We start from the raw sequence: 16,489 nt of genomic DNA on the forward strand, positions 1-16,489 counted from the left end.
ATCCTCTAACTTCCCACTCCACTTCGCTATCTTATACTTACTCCCTTTGGATTTGATATTGCACTTGATTTCATTAGTTAGCCACGGCTGCTATTTGCATCTCCTAGAGCCTTTCCTCCACTTTGGAATAAATTTGTCCTGAATACTGTGAAAAATGTCCAAAAATACCTGCCATTTTTCCCCAGTTGTCCTCCCAGCTAGTGTATCTTTCCATTTTATTTTGGCTAGCTCCTCCCTCATAGCTGCATAATCCCCATTATTTATCTGCAGTACAGATGCTTCCGACTTCCTTTCCTTTTCCCTTTCTAATTGCAGCTCAAAAGTAACCATACCATGGTCACTATTCCCTAATGTCTCCCCTACATCGAGGTCACTTATTAACTCTGCGTCGCTGCACAGCACCAAGTCCAGAATCGACTTCCCCCTGGTAGGTTCCTCTACTAGCTGCCACTAGACATTCAATAAACTCACTCTGTTGTGTTCCTGCCCCCGTCTGATTATCCCAGTCCACCTTCATGTTGAAGTCCCCCATAAACTACCGTATTGCTACCACTTTGACATGCCACTCTTAATTCCTGATTTATACTGCTACCGATATCTGAGCTACTTTTCGGAGGCCTGTAAATGACCCCCATTATGGTCCTCATGCCTTTACAATTTCTTAATTCTATCCAAACAGACTCTACCCACCTGTTTCAATGTCTTTCCTTTCAAACGCCTGAATTTCATTTCTTACCAACAGAGCTACCCCACCCTCTCTTCCCAACTTTCTGTCTTTTCTATAGGACGTGTACCCGGGAACATTGATTTCCCAATCCTGCCCTTCCCGCAGCCATGTCTCCGTAACTCCGACAATGTCATAACCTCCCATTGCCATTTGCGCCTCAAGCTCATCCATTTTATTCCTTACACTCCGTGCATTCATACACAATACCTTGATAACATATCTCCTTTCTCCCTCCACCTTTGTTCTCGATGCACTTGCCCCTACTCTCCTATCACTTTTAGTTCCCTTTTTCCTTATTGTTTCACCGTCTAACAGAACCACCCCTATATTCACTCTCCTATCTGCTTCCCTATCAGTCCTGTTCCCTTCCCCCTGCCAAATTAGTTTTAAATTTGAAGGTGGATTCCCATGGAGATAGAAGGCTTTGGGAATGCTGGCCTTTATAAATCATAGCATGGAATATAGGATCTGGGGAGGTGATGTTCAGAGTGTTGGTGAGGCCAAGTTTGGAGTATTGTATGCCTTCTGGTCTCCAAATTATAGGAAGGATATCAATAAGGTTGAGAGAGTGCAAAGAAGTTTGACGAAAATGTTGCCTGGATTGCAGTATTTTGAATACGTAGAAAGATTGAGTAGACTGGGACTTCATTCATTGGAGCGTAGAGGGTTGAGCGGGGATTTGATAGAGGTATTTAAAATTATCAAGGGAATAGATAGAGTAGCTGTGAATAGGCTCTTTCCCCTAAGGGGAGCAGAGATTGGAACAAGGGGTCATAAGTTAAGGGGCAAAACTTGAGAAGTAAAACAAGAGGATGCTTCTTCACTCAGAGTGGTGGCTGAGTGGAATGATCTACTGGAAGAAGTGGCGCCAGGGTCAATTCTGTCATTTAAGATGAGGTTATATGAGTACATGGATGCGAGGGGGTGGGAGGGTTATGGGCAAGGGAAGTAGGTAGGTGGAACTCGTGGAGTTTCACGTAAATCGGTGCTTTAGGTGCCATGAGCAAGTTGGCTCTTTCTTGCACTCGACTTGATTATGTGAAACCTTTCTGGGATAGAATCAAGGAACTTATTAAAATTTAAACTTTCACTTGATCCTAAGGTATTTTTACTGGGTTATATGAAGAAATTGAGTTTAGAATTAAAATTAGATGAGTCTCAAATTGCTCTTTGAGATTGGCTTTAGCTGGGGCTAGAAAATGACGAGTATTCAATGGTGGCATTCAGAAAGGAGGTCTTGTATTCCATTAGAAAAGATGTGTGGGGGCTAGGGCTGGAGATGGGGACCTGCAAGTGGGATGGGTGGTCGGTGCCAATAATAGAAAGGTTCCACTTTTCCACAGGACTCTCTGTTCCTCAAGTAGATGCGGCAGTGAAGTTCCCCCCACCCCATCCAGCGCCAGGATTCCAGGCGTGGGGGTCGATGAGGGATCAGGGATGCTATGAGGGCGGTCGACAGTCTGATCCACTTGGGGACCCCTGACCTCAACCATCAAGTGTTACTAAAAGGAATGGACGAAGGTTTGGCAGAGGATGTGGTTTGTCTTCATTTTGGTGAGGCATTTGATAGGCGCCACAGACTCAGTCATAAGGCTTGGGATCTATGGATGTGTGGAATCAGAAATGGCTTAACTGCAGAAAGCATTTGGATATGGGCATGGATGGGAGGGGTATGAAGGGATATGAAATGGGTGCTGGTCAGTGGGATGAGAAAATCAGTTCACCACAGACTGGAAGGTTTCTGTGCTGGAATGAGACGTCATTAACAATGACACCGACAGCCTAATCCTCTTTCTGCCAGTACCGCTGCAGACATTGGAAGACGGTCCTGTTTAAAATAATCCGAATACCCCTGGGCATGGACCCACCGAAACCACAGTTTAGGTCCTCCACCTCAGATGGTGAAATCTACAGATTTTTCTTTAAAATATTGTTTCCATTGTTAAACAATTTGAAAAGTGCATTAGCATATATTGTAATATTCAATTCAAAAGGAAAAAAATAATGAAAAATTCTTAATTCAAAGCCCTAGCACGAAGCAAGGTTCAAAGCAAACACACAGGAATAAAGTGCCAACATCCTGGAGATGGATTTATCAGTGGCTAAGGACCAGATTTGTTCTCGTCTCTAGCCGTGAACACACGAGGATGAGAGCAGTGTTTGAGGTGCTCCAGGCTCCGTGTTACAACGTGTACCCAGCCAGAAAGAATTCCGATCCATATCTCCACGTTTTTATTCCTGGGGCTGATGGCAAGGTTCAGACTGAAAAAGCAGAGGATGAGAATCTAGGCAAAAGGACAGAAGCCCAGACCAAAGCAACAATTGGAGCACAAGGAGCCTCAAGACTCACACCCCCAGGTTCAGGAAAGCTGCTCCCCCTCCACCTTCAGACTCAATCAGGAACTCATTTCAGGACTCTTGCAGCACTTTATTGATTTTCTTTGTTTTCAATTCTTTTATCTTTCCAGGTTTCCACTGAACCGTTTATTTTTGCACGACCCATGCGTGGGAATTCGGCCGTGTCCACAGGAAAAAGGGAATCTCAGGGTTGGATGTGATGTCGTGTATGTTCTCTGCCAATCAATGGGAAATCTCCAAATCTTCAATCTTGGTGCAAGAGCCCACGAGGTGCAAAGCAACCATCTCCTGTCCAAGCTGCAGATTGCAAGGGCTGTAAAGTGCTGCCACCGCCTGTTCACACCGAGTACTGCATGCATGAAGCGAGGGAGAGAGATCTTGGTATAATACCACCACCTGGTGTCCGGACTCGTGAACTACAGGATACATGATTTTTATTTTTCATGGGTGTGTTGGAGAATGAGAGGAGACTTGATTAAGGTTAACAAAATAGAGCAAGATGGATAATATGGAGCTCCAATGAACAGGGAGGTCTCACCTGTGAAGGAGCAAGTGTGAGATCTCCCAGTTCATTCTTGCTTGGGCAGTGGTGGCCAATTGCAAGACAGCTCCAATTAGGGGAAGAGAATATGCTGTTTCAGGTCATGGGTTTGAAACGGTTTCCCCACTTGTGCCATTCAGACTCAAGAGAGCAAATGCTTGCAGACAGGAAGGAAACCTAGTTTTATTGTGGAGAATTGCTTGTTTTTCGGGGTGAAGGTTGTTTGTGGTCTGAGATTCCTAAATACTTTACAATGGAAGCAGCAATTTTCCTTGTGCCTCATTGCTACATAGCGGGTAAAATGTCTCAAATCTATCGCTCAGCCAGTACTTTTGGTCATTGATTTGGAGAGAGAGTGATGGCTTGGCAATATTTATAGCATGGTGAGTCCAAAGCTCTCAAAGTGACAGTGTGGAAGGAGTTTGTCTGTTCTTTGTGTTTTCTGCCACCCTTGAGAACTTAAAAAGTGTCCGTGAATTGTGGTATTGGTGAGACACAAGCTTGTTTTGCCCTCTTTTTGTTCTGTATGTCTATAAAGTTTCAGTTTAGGGATAAAATGTCCAGACACTGTTCTGTTCAAAAGTCTAGTAACCAAATCAGATTCTCACGAGTTCTTGTCATGGATATGTATCATGAAGCCTGTTTAGCAGCAGTCGTGCTGCATTAGAGGTGCACATACAATTTTCAAAAATAATGAGTTTGAAACCAGAAAAAGATCAGGTCGTTCCCAAAGGTTCATCTGTGCTGTTGAATTGAATTGATGCCCCCAGGACCAGAATGTGCACTTCCACCCCATGGTCTTGAGCTTCCCAAATCGCCAATGAACTTACGGCCCCCTTGAGCTGTGGAGTGTGGGAGGAAATCCACACAGACACCGAGAGGATGTAGAAACTTCTTGTAGTCAGTGCTGACTTGATCCTGGGGTGACTCGTGCTGGAGAGGTGGGACTACTGTCCTGCCTTCACCTTGTGATGGCTGATTTTTGTCTGTTGGTGGATAGAGGTCTGACATGATATTCCCTTGGCCTTGAGGGAAAGAAGAGTAGAAATTGCAAGGGCTCTGACAGAAATATTTAAAACCTGTTTATCCACGGGTGAGGTGCCAGAGGAATGGATGTAATCTAATGTTCATTTGTTGAAAAACGGCTTCAAAAGCCAACCAGGTGAGCCTGACAGTGATAGGTAAATTATTGGAGGGTAATCAGAGAGTACCTCGAAAAGAATCTGTTCAAATAGCTGGCCTTGATCAACCATAGCATAGAATACGGGAGTCGGGCAGTGAGGTTGAGACTAGACAAGATATTGGTGAGGCCCTGTTGAGAGTACTGTGTGCAGTTCTGGTCACCAAATGAGAGGAAAGCTATCAACAAAGTCGAGAGGGTGCAGAGAAGATTTAAGTCAATGTTACCTGGATATCAGCAACTAGATTACAAAGAAAGATTGAGCAAATGAAGTCTTTATTCTTTGGATTGTAGATGGTTGAGAGGGGATTTGATCGAGGTCTTTAAAATTACTAGGAGGATAGAACGAGTTGATGTGGATAGACTTTTTTCATTGCGGGAGCAGAGATTGAAACAGGAGGTAAAAGTTTGGAAGTAACATGAGGGGGAACTTCTTTACTCAGAGTGGTGGCTGAGTGGAGTGAGCTTCCGGGAGAAATAGTGGCGGCAGGGTCCATTTTGTCATTTCAGGAAAAATTGGAGGGGAGGGGAATGCAGAGAGGTGGTACGAGAGGAGAGTATTTAGTTCAGTGCAGACAAGAAGGGCCAAATGACCTGTTTCTGTGCTGTAATTGTTATAGGGTTAAAACGTGTGGCAGTAACTTGGAAGTCCGATGCGTATTTGGGAATGGGTCGATGGCCACACTGAAATAGGCCATTGATTCCCACGAAATAATTACATCGAATTCACGGAACAAATTTGAATTTCTCTTTTGAAGATTTGGGATGTGTATTTACCAATTGCAGGAATTAAGTTGTAATCACCCAACACGAACTTTCTGACTCCTAAAACCAAGAAAAGCAAGATTTTATTTGAGAGTTTTGGTCAATTTTTATAAATACTATCTAGATGTTTTCTCTCTTTATTGTTTTCTATTGGGCAGCTGTGGGAGGGGTTACTTTTGAAATCACTATGCATTAATTTTATCTTATTTTCAAATAAGAAATTTAAGTTTTTTAATGCATATGTTAAATGAAATGTAAAAATGTTACAAATAAGATAAATGAAGAATTGTTTCAGGAACTGGCGATCTTCCACGAGTGCCGTGAACCCCAGGCAGCAGGAATGTGTGAACGAAACACAAAACTGGCCAGAACAACTGAGGAAACACGGCTAAAAGTGCCTAAAAAGGTGCTGATGCCATCTTGATTTTAATGCAGGTGACACCGAGGAATGCGTTGGGGCAGAGATGGTCTATGGACAGCCAATACAGACGCCTTGGGGAACAAAGCCCGCACCACCAGTAGGAATGGATAATGGTGGGTAATGAATAAGCAAATATTAGAGACACCGAGAGAGAGCGACACACACATACCCAGACAGACACACACACACACAGAAACAGAGAGACAGACACAGACACACAGAGAAACACACACAGACAGAGACAGAGAGAGAGACACTGTCAGCGAGAGAGAGACAGACAGAGACACACACAGACAGACAGACACAGACAGATTGAGAGATACACACAGACGGAGAGGGAGACATGCACACAGAAAGAGACAGAGAGACACACAGAGAGACACACACACGACACAAAGAGACAGACACACACACACAGCCAGAGACAGAGACACACACACGACACAAAGAGACAGGCACACGACACAGAGAGACAGATACACGACACAGAGAGACAGACACACACAGACAGATACACACACACAGAGGCACACAGATATAGAAACACACACAGAGACACAGACAGTGACACACAGGCACAGAGAGAGACACACACACAGACAGAGAGAGACACAGAGGCTCACACAGATACAGAGACACAGACAGAGAGAGACACACACATACAGACAGAGAGACACAAATTGTGACACAGATAGAGACACACACACACAGCGACACACAAACAGATAGAGACACACAAATACACAGACAGACACACACAGACAGAGAGACACACACAGAGACATAGACACACACAGACACACAGATATAGAAACACACACAGAGACACAGAGAGAGAGACACAGAGAGAGAGACACAGACAGAGAGACACAGACACACAGAGACAGACACAGAGACTCACACAGATACAGAGACACAGACAGAGAGAGACACACACATACAGACAGAGAGACACAAATTGTGACACAGAGGGAGTGAGAGACACACACACAGCGACACACAAACAGACAGACAGAGACACACAAACAGAGGGAGAGACACACACAGACACAGAGACACACACAGACACAGAGAGACCCACAGAGAGACACACACAGACACAGAGAGACACACACAAACATAGACATTTGATAGGCTCCACAGACTCAGTCATAAGGCTTGGGATCTATGGATGTGTGGATTCAGAAATGGCTTAACTGCAGAAAGCATTTGATATGGGCATGGATGGGAGGGGTATGAAGGGATATGAAATGGGTGCTGGTCAGTGGGATGAGAAAATCAGTTCACCACAGACTGGAAGGTTTCTGTACTGGAATGAGACGTCATTAACAATGACACCGACAGCCCAATCCTCTTTCTGCCAGTTCCGCTGCAGACATTGGAAGACGGTCCAGTTTAAAATAATCCGAATACCCCTAGGCGTGGACCCACCGAAACCACAGTTTAGTTCCTCCACCTCAGGTGGTGAAATCTACAGATTTTCCTTTAAAATATTGTTTACATTGTAAAATAATTTGAAAAGTGCATTAACATATATCGTAATGTTCAATTCAAAAGGAAAAAAATAATGAAAAAATCTCAGAGATTGAAACAGGAGGTAAAAGTTTGGAAGTAACATGAGGGGGAACTTCTTTACTCAGAGTGGTGGCTGAGTGGAGTGAGCTTCCGGGAGAAATAGTGGCGGCAAGGTCCATTTTGTCATTTCAGGAAAAATTGGAGGGGAGGGGAATGCAGAGAGGTGGTACGAGAGGAGAGTATTTAGTTCAGTGCAGTCAAGAAGGGCCAAATGACCTGTTTCTGTGCTGTAATTGTTATAGGGTTAAAATGTGTGGCAGTAACTTGGAAGTCCGATGCGTATTTGGGAATGGGTCGATGGCCACACTGAAATAGGCCATTGATTCCCACGAAATAATTACATCGAATTCACGGAACAAATTTGAATTTCTCTTTTGAAGATTTGGGATGTGTATTTACCAATTGTAGGAATTAAGTGGTAATCACCTAACACGAACTTTCTGACTCCTAAAACCAAGAAAAGCAAGATTTTATTTGAGAGTTTTGGTCAATTTTTATAAATACTATCTAGATGTTTTCTCTCTTTATTGTTTTCTATTGGGCAGCTGTGGGAGGGGTTACTTTTGAAATCACTATGCATTAATTTTATCTTATTTTCAAATAAGAAATTTAAGTTTTTTAATGCATATGTTAAATTAAATGTAAAAATGTTACAAATAAGATAAATGAAGAATTGTTTCAGGAACTGGCGATCTTCTACGAGTGCCATGAACCCCAGGCAGCAGGAATGTGTGAACGAAACACAAAACTGGCCAGAACAACTGAGGAAACACGGCTAAAAGTGCCCAAAAAGGTGCTGATGCCATCTTGATTTTAATGCAGGTGACACTGAGGAATGCGTTGGGGCAGATATGGTCTATGGACAGCCAATACAGACGCCTTGGGGAACAAAGCCCGCACCACCAGTAGGGATGGATAATGGTGGGTAATGAATAAGCAAATATTAGAGACACCGAGAGAGAGCGACACACATACCCAGACAGACACACACACACACAGAAACAGAGAGACAGACACACACACACAGACAGACACACAGAGAGAGACACACACAGAAACATACACAGACAGAGAGAGAGATAGACAAGAGACAGACAGACAGATAGACACACACAGACGGAGAAAGAGACACGCACACAGAAAGAGAGACACACGACACAGAGAGACAGACACACACACACACAGAGACAAACACACGACACAGAGAGACAGACATAGACAGAGAGAGACACACACAGAGACACAGATATAGAAACACACACAGAGACACAGAGAGAGAAACAGAGAGAGAGAGAGACACACAGAGAGGGACAGAGAGAGAGAAAGACACAGACAGAGAGAGAGACACACACACACACAGAGACTCAGATACAGAGACATAGACAGAGAGACACACACACATACAGACAGAGAGACACAAATTGTGACACAGAGGGAGAGAGAGACACACACACAGAGCGACAAACAGACAGACAGAGACACACAAACAGACACAGAGACACACACACAGAGCGACAAACAGACAGACAGAGACACACAAACAGACACAGAGACACACACACAGAGGGAGATACACAGAGAGAGAGACACACACAGACAGAGAGAGACACAGACAGAGTCAGACACAGAGACACACTCAGACCGAGAGACAGACAGAGAGAGACACACACACAGACATAGAGAGAAACACACAGACGTAGTTACACACGCACACAAACAGACAGAGAGAGACCCCTTGGTTGTGCCCTTCACCTTCGCACTTAACTCTCTCATCTCTCCTGGCAGGATCTCATCACCTTTCCTACCCATGGACCATGACATCTGTCTGCTCATCCTCCTTCCTGAGAATGGTGTGAACTCTACCCTAGAAACCCCACAGCAAAGAAAAGAGAACCTTCGGCCCTTCTCATCCATGGTGAAATATCATTCTGCCAGTCTGATTGACCTGCAGCCAGTCCCTAACCCTCCTGACTTCCCACATCCATGGATCTCTGCAATTGATTCTTAAAACGTAAGAGTTTGAATGTTAAATGGCAGACCATTGAGGAGTGTTGTCAAACAAAGGGATTGAGGAACTGTGGTACAGAACTGCCCGAAAGTGGAGTCCCATGTGGAGATGGGGGGGGGGGTGGTGGGGGGAGTGAAGAAAGCTTCTGGTATTTTGGCCTTCAGAAATGAGAGGATTGAGTGCAGGAGGTGGGAGGCCACGAGGAAGTTGGACGAGGCATGGGTGAGGCCAACTTGGGAACATTGTGTGCCGTTTGGGTGGCCGGAGGAGAGGAAGGATAGGAATGAGACAGCGCGTCGAGGAGAGGGACAAGAAGGTGGTCTGGCTTTCGGGGTTTGAGTTCCAGGGGAAGGTTGGACAGGCTGGGACTTTATTCCCTGGACCGTAGAAGATTGAGGAAGATTTGAAAATTGTGAGTGGGGACAGATCGTGTCCATGGGGACAGGCTGTTACCAAGGAGAGTGGGGGAGATTCAAAGAGGAGGACATGGATTGAGATTGAAGGGGGATTTTTTTTCCCTCAGAGAGGGGTGGGAGTGTGGAATGAGCTTTGGGCCAAGGTGGTGGAGGTGGGATGGACTGGAATCTTGTGGGGGAATGTGGTGCAGGTCCTGGTGTGGAAATGTGCAGCCTGAAGGGGAGATGGACTGGAGGCCTGAGGCAGCTCTCGGACCCTTCCCCAGTGGGACGAGGTTCTCAGGACAGAGGGGGCTCCAAAGGGCTCCATCCAGGGGCTCGGGGTGGCGGAGAAGAGATCCCGTGGAGGGGTGGCCAAAGCTCTCGCGAGAGCGACCCCTGGTGGCCACCATGTTGTTGATCTTTCCCGCCTTTGGATGAATAGTTCGCGAGCGGGAGGGAGAGAGAGGTTCGTGTCGGTTCTTCACGGGCGGGAATCGAGGCATTTTGGGAGCGAGACCAGAGAGGGCGGAGTTTCCACGGGTCGCACTTTGGGTCTGGGGCGGCCGGAGCTTGGAGGGGAACGGGCAGAGGGATGGTTGTGAGGTGGGCTGGGGAACCGTGATGGAGTTTGGGTCGGGGTGACATTAGGGTGTGTGGTAGTCGGGGACCCGCGAGGCTGAATTGAGGTCGGGGTCCGTGAGGCTGTTGGGGGGAGGGGGAAACGTGAGGCTGAGTGGGGTTGGGGACCCGCGAGGCTAAGGGGGGTCGGGGACACGCGAGGCTGAGGTCGGTCGGGGACCCGCGAGGTTGATGTTGGTCGGTGGCCGCGAGGCTGAAGGGGGTTGGGCCCCGCGAGGCTGTGGGGTGTTGGGCTCTGCGAGGCTGTGGGGGGTTGGACCCCGCGAGGCTGTGGGGCGTTGTGCCCGGTGAGGCTGAGGGGGGTCGGGGCCCGCGAGGCTGAGGGGGTGACCCGTGAGGCTTAAGGGGTCGGGCCCCACGTGGCTCACGAGGGTCGGGGACCCAAGAGGCTGAGGGGGGGTCGGGCTCCCGCGAGGCTGATGGGGGTTGGGGCCCCGCGAGGCTGAGGGTGGTTGGACCCCACGAGGCTGAGGGTGGTTGGGACCTAGAAAGGTGAGGGGGCATCAGGGACCGGTGAGGCTGAGGAGGGAGGGCCAGCCAGAAGGTTGAGGGGAACCAGAAGGGTGAGGGCGAACCAGAAGGGTGAGGGCGAACCAGAAGGGTGAGGGGGAACCAGATGGGTGAGGGGGGAACCAGATGGGTGAGGGGTGTTTGGGACCTGCGTGGCTGAGAGGGGTGTCGGCGATCCTCTAGGCTGAGGGGTTGTCGGGAACCCAGAAGGGTGAGCGGGGATCGGAGACACGTGAGGCTGAGGGGGGAGGAGGGAGGGGGGCCCAGAAGGGTGAAGGGGACCTGAGAGCCTGAGGAAGAACCGTGAAGCTCAGGAGGTTGAGGACCCAGAACGGTGACGGGGTTTGGGAACTGCGAGGGTGAGGAGGACCAGTGAGTGTGAGGGGGTCGGGACCCTTGGATGGGAATGAGCGGGAAGTTTGTGAGCGATGTGAGGGGGCTGGGGATGGGGACCTGCAAGTGGGAAGGGTGGTCAGGGCCAATAATAGAAAGGTTCCACTTTTCCACAGGACTCTCTGTTCCTCAAGTAGATGCGGCAGTGGGGAACAACAATTCATGCAATCTGGACATGTGAGAGAGTAGAAAAATTTTGGGATGATCTCAATCAGATATTAAATAAAATAACAGAAAACAATATACCAAAGAATCCAGAGATCTTTCTCCTAAGTAACATAAAAAATAAAGAATTTGGAATTGACTTGGAAGATGCACAAAAAAGATTTGTCAAGATAGCCCTAGCCGTAGCAAAAAAATGTATTATGTCAACCTGGAAAATGGAAGATAATTTGAAAATACAACAATGGTATATAGAAATGAATAAATGTATTCCATTAGAAAAAATAACATATAGTTTAAGAAATAATATTGAAATATTCGAACAAGTATGGGAGCCTTACATTAAATACAATAGCGAAAACCTACCGGGAACAAACATTACCTAAGTTGATGGAAGGAGAAGAAAAGAAAAGAATGGACTCAGTAGAATTTCTGGTGTATTTCTGTTGAATGACAACATTGTCTAACTGAATTAATGCAACCTAGATTGTATACCTAAAATGGATGAGAGGGGGGGGGTGGGGGGGTGGCTTGGGAGGAGGGAGAAAAAGTCACTGTAAATGTGTGGAAAAGAAAAAGTGTATATCATGGCTATTGTGATTTATGGTGTGAAAAAAAAAAAAAAAAAAGTAGATGCGGCAGTGATGTTCCCCCCACCCCATCCAGCGCCAGGATTCCTGGCGTTGAGGTCAATGAGGGATCAGGGATGCTATGAGGAGAGACACACACAAACACAGAGACAAACACACGACACAGAGAGACAGACATAGAGACACACGCAGAGACAGAGACACAGATATAGAAACACACACAGAGACACAGAGAGAGAAACACAGAGTGTGAGAGACACACAGAGAGAGGGACAGAGAGAGAGACACACACACACACAGAGACTCAGATACAGAGACATAGACAGGGAAACACACACACATATACAGACAGAGAGACACAAATTGTGACACAGAGGGAGAGAGAGACACACACACAGAGCGACAAACAGACAGACAGAGACACACAAACAGACACAGAGACACACACACAGAGGGAGATACACAGAGAGAGAGACACACACAGACAGAGAGAGACACAGACAGAGTCAGACACAGAGACACAGACACAGAGACACACTCAGACACAGAGAGACACACAGTGACAGAGACACACTCAGACCGAGAGACAGACAGAGAGAGACACACACACAGACATAGAGAGAAACACACAGACGTAGTTACACACGCACACAAACAGACAGAGAGAGACCCCTTGGTTGTGCCCTTCACCTTCGCACTTAACTCTCTCATCTCTCCTGGCAGGATCTCATCACCTTTCCTACCCATGGACCATGACATCTGTCTGCTCATCCTCCTTCCTGAGAATGGTGTGAACTCTACCCTAGAAACCCCACAGCAAAGAAAAGAGACCCTTCGGCCCTTCTCATCCATGGTGAAATATCATTCTGCCAGTCTGATCGACCTGCAGCCAGTCCCTAACCCTCCTGACTTCCCACATCCATGGATCTCTGCAATTGATTCTTAAAACGTAAGAGTTTGAATGTTAAATGGCAGACCATTGAAGAGTGTTGTCAAACAAAGGGATTGGGGAACTGTGATACAGAACTGCCCGAAAGTGGAGTCCCATGTAGAGATGGGGGGGGTGGGGGGGTGAAGAATGCTTCTGGTATTTTGGCCTTCAGAAATGAGAGGATTGAGTGCAGGAGGTGGGAGGCTACGAGGAAGTTGGACAAGGCCTGGGTGAGGCCAACTGGGGAACATTGTGTGCCGTTTGGGTGGCCGGAGGAGAGGAAGGATAGGAATGAGAGCGCATCGAGGAGAGGGACAAGAAGGTGGTCTGGCTTTCGGGGTTTGAGTTCCAGGGGAAGGTTGGACAGGCTGGGACTTTATTCCCTGGACCGTAGAAGATTGAGGAAGATTTGAAAATTGTGAGTGGGGACAGATCGTGTCCATGGGGACAGGCTGTTACCAAGGAGAGTGGGGGAGATTCAAAGAGGAGGACATGGATTGAGATTGAAGGGGGATTTTTTTTCCCTCGGAGGGGGGTGGGAGCGTGGAATGAGCTTTGGGCCAAGGTGGTGGAGGTGGGATGGACTGGAATCTTGTGGGGGAATGTGGTGCAGGTCCTGGTGTGGAAATGTGCAGCCTGAAGGGGAGATGGACTGGAGGCCCGAGGCAACTCTTGGACCCTTCCCCAGTGGGATGAGGTTCTCAGGACAGAGGGGGCTCCAAAGGGCTCCATCAAGGGGCTCGGGGTGGCGGAGAAGAGATCCCATGCAGGGGTGGCCAAAGCTCTTGCGAGAGCGACCCCTGGGGGCCGCCATGTTGTTGATCTTTCCCGCCTTTGGAGGAGTAGTTGGCGAGCGGGAGGGAGAGAGAGGTTCGTGTCGGTTCTTCACGGGCGGGAATCGAGGCATTTTGGGAGCGAGACCAGAGAGGACGGAGTTTCCACGGATCGCCGTTTGGGTCTGGGGCGGCCGGAGCTCGGAGGGGAACGTGCAGAGGGATAGTTGTGAGGTGGGTCCGGGGAACCGTGAGGGAGTTTGGATCGGGGTGACATTCGGGTGTGGTAGTCGGGGACCCGCGAGGCTGAAGGGGGGTCGGGGTCCGTGAGGCTGTTGGGGGGAGGGGGAAACGTGAGGCTGAGTGGGGTCGGGGACCCGCGAGGCTAAGGGGGGTCGGGGACACGCGAGGCTGAGGTCGGTCGGGGACCCGCGAGGCTGAAGGGGCGTCGGGGCCCGCGAGCTTGAGGGGGGTCGGGGCCCGCGAGACTGAGGGGGGTCGGGGCCCGCGAGGCTGAGGAGGGGGGTCGGGGCCCGCGAGGCTGAGGAGGGGGGTCGGGGCCCGCGAGGCTGAGGAGGGGGGTCGGGGCCCGCGAGGCTGAGGAGGGGCGGGTCGGGGCCCGCGAGGCTGAGGAGGGGCGGGTCGGGGCCCGCGAGGCTGAGGGGGGGTCGGGGACCGAGAGGCTGACGGGGGTCGGGGCCCGCGAACTTGAGGGGGTTCGGGGCCCGCGAGCTTGAGGGGGGGCGGGGGCCGCGAGGCTGAGGGGGGTCGGGGCCCGCGAGCCTGAGTGGGGGTCGTGGCCCGCGAGGCTGAGTGGGGTCGGAGGCCGCGAGCCTGAAGGGGGACGGGGGACGGGGATCCAGAAGGCTGAGGGGGGACGGGGACCCAGAAGGCTGAGGGGGGACGGGGACCCAGAAGGCTGAGGGGGGACGGGGACCCAGAAGGCTGAGGGGGGACGGGGACCCAGAAGGCTGAGGGGGGACGGGGACCCAGAAGGCTGAGGGGGGACGGGGACCCAGAAGACTGAGGGGGACGGGGACGGGGACCCAGAAGACTGAGGGGACGGGGACGGGGACTCAGAAGGCTGAGGGGGACGGGGACCCTGAGTGCTGAGGGGGACGGGGACCCTGAGGGCTGAGGGGGACGGGGACCCAGTGGGCTGAGGGGGACGGGGACCCAAAGGCTGAGGGGGACGGGGTCCCAGAAGGCTGAGGGGGGACGGGGACCCATAAGGCTGAGGGGGGACGGGGACCTAAAAGGCTGAGGGGGTCGTGGACAGGGACCCAGAAGGCTGAGGGGGAACGGGGACCCAGAAGGCTGAGGGGGGAACGGGGACCCAGAAGGCTGAGGGGGGACGGGGACGGGGACCCAGATGGCTGAGGGGGGACGGCGACCCAGAAGGCTGAGGGGGGACGGGGACCCAGAAGGCTGAGGGGGTACGGGGACGGGGACTCAGAAGGCTGAGGGGGACGGGGACCCTGAGGGCTGAGGGGGACGGGGACCCTGAGGGCTGAGGGGGACGGGGACCCTGAGGGCTGAGGGGGACGGGGACCCTGAGGGCTGAGGGGGACGGGGACCCTGAGGGCTGAGGGGGACGGGGACCCAGAAGGCTGAGGGGGACGGGGACCCAGAAGGCTGAGGGGGACGGGGTCCCAGAAGGCTGAGGGGGGACGGGGACCCATAAGGCTGAGGTGGGACGGGGACCTAAAAGGCTGAGGGGGTCGTGGACGGGGACCCAGAAGGCTGAGGGGGGACGGGGACCCAGAAGAGTGAGGGGGGACGGGGACCCAGAAGGCTGAGGGGGGACGGGGTCCCAGAAGGCTGAGGGGGGACGGGGTCCCAGAAGGCTGAGGGGGGACGGGGACCCAGAAGGCTGAGGGGGGACGGGGACCCAGAAGGCTGAGGTGGGACGGGGACCCAGAAGGCTGAGGGGGGACGGCGACTCAGATGGCTGAGGGGGACGGGGACTCAGAAGGCTGAGGGGGGCGGGGACCCAGAAGGCTGAGGGGGGCGGGGACCCAGAAGGCTGAGGGGGACGGGGACGGGGTCCCAGAAGGCTGAGGGGGGACGGTGACCCATAAGGCTGAGGTGGGACGGGGACGGGGACCCAGAAGGCTGAGGGGGGACGGGGACCAAGAAGGCTGAGGGGGGACGGGGACCCAGAAGGCTCAGGGGGGACGTGGACCCAGAAGGCTGAGGGGGGACGGGTCTGGGACCAAGAAGGCTAAGGGGGGACGGGGACAGGGACCCAGAATGCTGAGGGGCGACGGGGACCCCGAAGGCTGAGTGGGGACGGGGACCCATAAGGCTGCGGATGCCTGGATCGCATGGCCGGGCAGGATAGTGGAGTCTGGAATAATAGGGACCTTTAACATTTAGACAGGCACATTGATGCAAGAAAAATAGTGGGTTACGGGTGTGAAGGGGGAATGGTTCAGTTTGTAGAAGGTTTGAGCTATTGTCTTGTGACACCAATACCCCTGAGCAAAAAGCTCTGCAAAAGTATGGACACCGCCCA

The sequence above is a fragment of the Narcine bancroftii genome, chromosome 9, assembly GCF_036971445.1.
Source record: "Narcine bancroftii isolate sNarBan1 chromosome 9, sNarBan1.hap1, whole genome shotgun sequence".
Classification (NCBI taxonomy): Eukaryota; Metazoa; Chordata; class Chondrichthyes; order Torpediniformes; family Narcinidae; genus Narcine; species Narcine bancroftii.